Source organism: Chrysochloris asiatica, unplaced genomic scaffold, assembly GCF_000296735.1.
Source record: "Chrysochloris asiatica unplaced genomic scaffold, ChrAsi1.0 scaffold00324, whole genome shotgun sequence".
Lineage (NCBI taxonomy): Eukaryota > Metazoa > Chordata > Mammalia > Afrosoricida > Chrysochloridae > Chrysochloris > Chrysochloris asiatica.
The window spans coordinates 2,787,278-2,793,012 of record NW_006408842.1 but is presented as its reverse complement, the minus strand read 5'-3'; the positions used below and the strand labels follow the sequence as shown (position 1 = coordinate 2,793,012).

At 36.2% G+C, this 5,735-nt stretch overlaps 1 pseudogene; it reads right to left on the bottom strand.

Annotated features, from left to right (window-relative positions):
• Positions 1 to 3,977: 3,977 nt before the first annotated feature.
• LOC102812250 lies at positions 3,978 to 4,650 on the bottom strand (annotated as a pseudogene).
• Positions 4,651 to 5,735: the final 1,085 nt, after the last annotated feature.

The window sequence follows — 5,735 nt, the reverse complement described above, 5'->3', positions numbered from 1 at the left end:
GACATTTTATCTTGGTTCTGGACATGTGCTGATATGGTCATCTGCTTTTGTTTCGTGGACATGTTTAGTGTTTATCTGTGGCCTTAACACTTAATTGAGTATGTGTTTTGGTATTTTTTATGCTTTCTGATTGCTTCCAGGGTGATGTGATCCATTGAGGGTTTCCCTTTTCACTCTTCTTATTGCTTTACTCAGAGTGACTTTCACAGGTGTTCTCTGCCTCTCTGGTATATGGCAGTTGGTATTGGTTCTTGTTTGGATTTTGGTGTTTTAAAGAGTGTGACTGTAGCTTGACTATGTGGCAGCAGTTGCTGACTCCTCTTGGGTAATATAGGGGGATAAATAGTCCCCCAAAGGTAGAAGGGGGAGTATAAAACAGCAAAACAGCACCAGTAAAAAATAAATAAATAAACAACCCAAAACAACAACAACAACAAAAACTAGATTGAATACTACAGTCTATAATCACAAAAAAGGGAGAGGAAGGAGAGAAGAAAAAAAAAAAAATTCTGTAGCCTAATATGAGTATGATTTTAATGTCTTCTCTTCATCTTCTTGCTTTCCAAGCTGCCTGAGAGATTTCAAGATGCCAGTGTTGGTTGGTATGCTATACCTCAGGCTTTAATTTAATTTTCAGCCTGTTTTGTTTTTAAACTCTCTTTCCTTGTCTACAACTTTGTCCTGGCCTTTCCTGTATTTTTATTATTTTCTTTCTTCTGTTGACTGTAGGTTTACTTTGCTGGTCTGTTTCTAGTTGTTGATGTTGTTTTAATGTGTTGATTTTGGTACTTCTTTTTGGAAGTGTACATTTATTGAAATAAACTGTCCTCTCAGCATTGTTTTTTCCATGTCTCAAAGATTATGGTAGGTTGTGTTTTCATTCTCATTTGTTTCTGGGAACTTTGTGAATTCATGTTTTATTTCTTCATCTATCCAGTCGCTTTTCAGTAGGGTGTTAATTCAATTTCCATGAATTTGATTTATTTCTTTCGTCTTTATATTACTGATTTCTAATTTGATAGCATTGTGGTCTGAGAAGATACTTTGTAGTATTTTGATGTTTTTAAATTTATGGAGGCTAGTTTTATGACCTAACACAGGGTCTATTCTGAAGGATGTTCCATGTGTACTGGAAAAGAATGTGTATTGTGCTGTTGTGGGTTGAACTCTCTGGACACATCTATGAGGTCCAGTTGACTGGTTATGTTGTTTAGTTCTTCTGTGTTTTTGTAGAATTTTTTTCTGTTTGTTCTATTCACTTTTGAAAGTGGTGTATTAAAAACACCCACTATTATTGTAGATTTGTCTATTTCTTTCTTCAAATCTATTAGAGTTTGCTTTACGTATTTGGGAGCTCTTTCATTGGGAGCATAGATATATATTATGGTTATATCATCTTGTTCAATTGTCCCTTTAATCATTAGATGATATCCATCTTTATCTATGATGCTGGGTTTTGCCTTAAAGTTTATTTTATCAGAGATTAGTATTACCATTCCTGCTCCTTTGTTATTGCAATTAGCATGGTATATTTTTTCCATCATTCAATTTTTGGTCTATTTTTGGCTTTGTGTGTAATATGTGTCTCTTGCAGGCAACATATTGAAGGATTTTGTTTTTTTATCCATTCTGCCACTTTCTGTCTCTTAACTGGTGCATTTAATCTGTTTACATTCGGTGTAATTTTTGATAGGCATGGATTAATTACTGTCATTATGTTTGTTTTTTTGTTTGTTTACTGTTCCTGGTTTCTTTGTTCTATGTGTCTTCCTGTGCTGAGTTTGTTTTTCTGTTATTTCTTGTTAGTTTCTTCATAGTTTTAATGTTTTCATGGTCTTCTTGGATTTTCATTTTCTTGGTATGTTGTGAAATATTTATTTTCTTTGAGGTTACCTTACATTCCACTACCTTTTCCCTCCATTCAACACAGTTTGTTTTATCCTATAATCTACATGATCTTCGCTCCACCTGGATCTCTTTTCCTATGTATTTACCTTCTTTCACATTGTACTTTTTTTGATCATATACTGATCTCACAGATCCTCTAAATTTGTTCTCATAGTTTTGTTCTGTTCCTGACTTTTCCATTAGTCAATTGAGTTCTGGGTGGTGCTGCCACATATGTCAATCTCTGGTTATTGTCTGTTCTTGTTGGTTTTCACTCCACAAAACTCCCTTTAGTATGTTTTTCAGCTCAGGGCTGGCTTTGGCAAAATCCCTTAGCTTATGTTTATTATGGATTGTATTGATTACACTGTCATATTTTATTGACAGCTTTGCTGTTATTGACAGCTTTGGCAGTTTTTTTCAGAGTTTTATATATGTTTCCCCATTTCTTTTTTGCTTCCATGGTTTCTGCTGAGAGATCCAACCTCAATCTTATTTTCTTGCCTTTGTATGTAACATTTCTTTTTTCCCTAGCTGATTTCAGGATTCTCTCTTTATCTTTGATTTTGTAGAGCTTGATTGTTGTATATCTTGGTGATTTTCTTTTGGGTCTATCCTTCCTGGGGTTTGTTGAACTTCTTGAAGGCTTATCTTTTCACTTTTCATGATGTTAGTGAAATTTTCTTCCAGCAGCTCTTCAGCTATTTCCTATGTGGACTTATGTCATTTTTCCTGTTCGAGAATGCCAGTAATTCTTACGTTATTCCTCCTCATGTTGTCCAACATGAATTTTAGACCTTTAGATTTGTTTATGCTTTTTTCTGCTTGTTCTTCTTTTTAAGTAGTATTGAGAGATTTTTCTTCTAGTTCACTAGTTCTGCCTTCCATCTCTTCAATTCTACCCCATTGCCCTTTCCATGTATTGTCCATTTCTGATATTCTACTAGTAATAATTTGGACCGCTTTCTGTAGGTTTTTAATTGTTTCCAATACTGTGTCTACCTTATTTGATTGTTCCTGTAGTCATCTTTTTCTTGGGCATATTCAGTAGTTGGCTGAGACCTTAATACTTAGATGAATGTATGTTTTGGTATTTTTTTTTATGCTTCCTGATTGCCTGTAAGTAGATGTGATCAGGAGATAGGCTTCCCTTTTCACTCTCCTCAGAGTAATGGTTACAGGTGTTGGCTGCCTTCCTGGTGTATGGCATCTGGTATTGGTGCTTGTCTTGATGGTAGGATTTTATATGGTGTGACTGTAATGCCACTATATGACTGCAATGGCTATCTCTTCTTGGGTAATGTAGGGAGAGAGAGCCTCCTAAAACTAAAAAGGGGAACCAAAAAACAAAACAGCAACAGCAAAAAAGATAGATTTGATACTGTAGTCTAAAACTGCAGAAAAGAAAGAAAGAGAAAAAAAAATTCTGTACCCAAATATGAGTATCACTTTAATGTCCCTCTCTTGGCTTTTTGCCTTTAAGGCAGCCTGAGAAATTTCAATGTGCTATTTTTGGTTGTTATAACATAAGTCAGGATTTAATTTTTGCCTCTTTTCTTTTTAGTCTGTCCCTTTCTCACTCTACAACTCCCGTTTTTTTTTTTTATGCTGTTTGGTTGTAAGTGGAAACTGTTTCTTTAAATTTTGAGCAGGTCTGTACACACGCATAGTAGAACTCTCTGGGGGTGGAGGGAACTGTCCACTCACTCAGACACCCTCTCTAGCCACCAGAATGGAGGTGAGCAGACAGCAAGGGACCAATGAACAGATTCAGAAAAAAAAAAAAAAAAAGATTGTCCATACCTTTATCTCTGAGGATCAGTCAGGAGTCAGGGGTCTGGGGTGGCTCTGATCCTTCCCCTGCTCAGTCTCACCCAAGATGCTGCTCCAGGATTAACTGAGGCTGAAGAATCTGCAAGCACTGGATTTCTTGCTTCTGCTATGAATTCCACTGGCTATAAGCCTTCAATCTTTCTAAATATTCCTTTATATGTGGTTCAGATTTCTGGGACCATGCCCAAAAGCTGCTTCATCTGGTATTCTATGTTATTGCTGAGTGAGATTCTCACTGCACTTCTCCCTGATTGCCATCAAACTCTGCCTCTCTCAAATTTTCTTTTATGTAGTGTTTTTACTAGTGGCAACAAGTCTACACAGCAGCCAAGTGATGTGTATTATTTTTCTTTCTGTAAACTATTGGTGAGCACAGGAAGACAGTCTACCACAACTCCAAGATCTTCTATCCTCACCATTTAAGCCACTTATACTTCTCTTCCTCCAAAATATTAAAACTAATTCAACCTCAAATTCTCGCTGAATAAAACGTGTGACACTGTTTTATGGTCCTGAGAAAGCTCAGAAAAAAAGCCACTATATTTTGATGATGTGCCTTCTGTCTGTGAGGAACCAGAATCACTGGAGTTTATCACATATGTTCGACTATCATGGCATAGTTTTTCAGGCAGGTGACCGGCACAAGTCAGTTCATTTTCTTTATTTGCCATGACACAGCTAGCCCCCATTTCTAGGGGACTGTTTCTTTCTGTAACAAAGATTTGGAAAAGGACAATGAACTTTCTTTCTGCACTAGACCACCTTATGTAGTTTATCTGGGCTCTTCACAGCTTGTCCAATTGTTCTATTTCTGTAAGCAGCCAACTGTTCTGGAGATTTTTCAACCTCCTTCATGTTCTTATTAGTGAAATTAGAACTCTCTTTTCTAGGAAGATCAATGGAATGATCCTCAATATTATTACAAAAGTTCTGTTTATTTTTTATTTTTTTTAACATTGTGGGCTTCAGGTGCTATAATCTCTTCATTACCAGTGCCTCATGGTACAGCAGTAGTACAGCCCAAACCTGGCTTGAAAAATAGTTTTCGTCTACCTAGAGTGCTCCTCCGCTCCCAGCCAGGCCCCACTCACAGCTATTCAAACACAAGCAAGTGCAGCTTACTGGGAATCTTATTATCTTTTAATTTCATTTTTCCATGAACATTTTGAAGCCCCCTCATATATACATCATATATCTACAATAAATATTCCATTTTAAATGAAGTGAAATAAATTTATTAAGAGCAAAGGTAGCTCAAGCTAGGGACATGCTGGATATCATAAAGTGAAAACCAGAGCCCCCAGGAGTTATTGGCAACCAAGCAATATTTACATGGTTAAACCAGAAACTAATAACATAGTATTCTGATTGGCTACTAATTATTTGTAAAAGTTAAAGGCTGATTAGCAAAAATTAAAAGTTCATAGTGATTGGTGAATATAGCATATATAAGTCTACATAACTGATTTAAAGAGTATTGGTTGATTCATTACTACTTGGTGATATGCATGCTTTGTTGCTTAGTTATTATTTGGTAATATAGGAGATTTACAGAACGATTACAAAACAATCACAGGACATTCTTTTCTGTTAACATAGATTTCCTGGAAGTGGCTTGCATAGCTTGGTTACAAAGAAAATAATTCCTAAAATACCAGATTAAGTCTGCTTAATGGTTAACTTTTTAGAGTAAAGCAGGCTATTTCAAAATGGAGTTGAAATTCAGGCCTGGAGGAAACCATCCTTTAGTCAAATCAAGTATCCCAAAGATTTAAATATTGGGTGTTCTATCTCATATGTCCTGTTGTGGCACTGTAAGATAAGCACTTGACTGTCAATCACAAGGTCAGCAGTTTCAACCCACCAGTTGCTCCTTGGAAATCCTATACAGGATCGCTATGCATCAGAAATGATACCACAGTACTTAACAGCAACAACATCTCATATGTCTCGCTGGTTTTGTTTCTCAAGAAAACACTGATTAAGACACCATCTCGTTAAGGGTTTCTCTTGTG